Source organism: Anneissia japonica, unplaced genomic scaffold (assembly GCF_011630105.1).
Source record: "Anneissia japonica isolate Jap-2015-1 unplaced genomic scaffold, ASM1163010v1 scaffold287920_len488460_cov166, whole genome shotgun sequence".
NCBI classification, from domain to species: domain Eukaryota; kingdom Metazoa; phylum Echinodermata; class Crinoidea; order Comatulida; family Comatulidae; genus Anneissia; species Anneissia japonica.
In genome coordinates this window covers 383,761-385,742 of record NW_022745460.1, presented here as the reverse complement: position 1 = coordinate 385,742, position 1,982 = coordinate 383,761, and positions in this window count along the sequence as shown.

Below are 1,982 nucleotides of genomic sequence, written 5' to 3'. Positions count from 1 at the left end.
TCGTCATCTTCTTAAGGACTTCATCAGCGTAACTGATTACATTGCACAGAGCTATAAAGGTGATACAAACAGATATTTCAATCAATGGGCGTTAATTTAAAAAAAAGATTAACTATGTAACCGTGAAGCATATTTAATGAGTATCACTCTCACTACATAAACAGGATATAGTATATAAGGTGCATTTATATGAACTACAGGATTAATCTATACCAAATAAGATGATGTTATAAGTATTCATTTTGTCTTACCATATATTGATCTATATACTGATCATAACTAGGCATATGCCTTCACTAGTTACCTTGTAAGCACACCGCTATAACAAACATCCACTTGTTTCTAGCACCAATAGAGAGAAAGAGAAGGACACAAAATGACACGAACCCAGTAACACTTCCCAACCTCCTCATACCAAATCTTCTAAGTAGTGCACTTGCAATGGGACCTATTTAAAAGCAATATAAAGTGTTTGACATTTAAAATTACTGTACCTTTATACAATCATGTCAACTACAGAAGAACTCCTCCTTTAGGACACCACTTCTCAGGGGATACCCTTATTAAGTGGACACTTTTTTTCGTGGTCCAATCAATACATTTTAAGCCATATTAAGGTACACTTTTTCTTACATTAGACTCAAATAAGAAAAATTCATTGAAATTTACATTTTGAAACCCTTTTGTGCATGTGCTACTTAATATAAATACAATCTTGTCAATTTTAACCAAACCATGGTGATTTCTTGTTTTATGTAGTTTCATCTATTCCAAATAACCACCTGCATTTATATTACTCTATTCATGCTATTTTATCTAGTGCATCCGATAGAAGGCTGTATATTTCAAAAACAAAAATATTTTGTCATTAACATTGTACTCAAATCATGACACAATATCGAGAACATACTGTACAACTTTTGTTGTTTAATTACATTGCTGTTGATTCATATCCTAATTGTTTTTGCATAGCAAATTCTTGTTATTAATTAGTTCAATTCAACTGTAACTCATTCTTAAGTCAGTTATAATAAAATTATAAATAAATAAATGTAATAAATAAATATATAAATAAATGTAATCATTGTATAGGAAACATGCCTAAAAACCCTATTAAGGGAATAATTTCACGTTTTTGGTCAGTTTCCCCTGAATAGAGGTGTTCCCTTCAGGGGACACTACTATTAAGGGATAGAGGTGTTCCTTTCAAGGGACACCACTATTAAGGGGAAACTTTCTTTTTTGGTCCCAAATGTGTATCATATGATCAACGAAAGGTAATTCCATGCAACTAAACGGGCCCCTGCTCTAGATTGCAGTCACAGCATCCCAAAAAATAAAAATGTTTTTATTTTAGTACATGGGAATAACTTCCATTTATTATAATTCCCCATCAACCACAAAAAATTAGTACAATTTAAATTACTTGGTTTTGGTTTAAAGTACTTACCAATTCCTGCCATTACTGCCAGTTGGATTGCTCCGCAGAAAGTCACGAACCCCTCGCTACAATTAATCTCGTAAGCAACTGGTTTAGTAATAATTCCTATGATGATATAGGTTAATCCAATGGCAATGAAATTCACGATTCCACTAATCAAACAAAATATCTTAGAACGAGTAGTTCTATCATACTTATACCAAAATTTAAACGCCATTTTATAGACAACAGGAACAGAGTACAGGCTATTGACGGCAAATGTCAGTTCAGTATTTCAAAGTGTTCTTTTGTTAATTTTTAACCTGAGTTCGCATTCGGAAAATATCTCATTGTAATCATTGTAATAAAAAAAGTAACTTCACGAATAGGGGTTTTGGGCAAAAAGAGTTGAACTATAGAGGGCGCTACATTACGAAATTCTTCTGAGTCAGCGAAATCAATGAAGTGGAACGATGTATTGATCGCTACGTTGGCGAGTTTATCGGTACAGGAATTCGCGTAGTATATCAGATATTACGGAAAATATAAGCTATCTTTCATA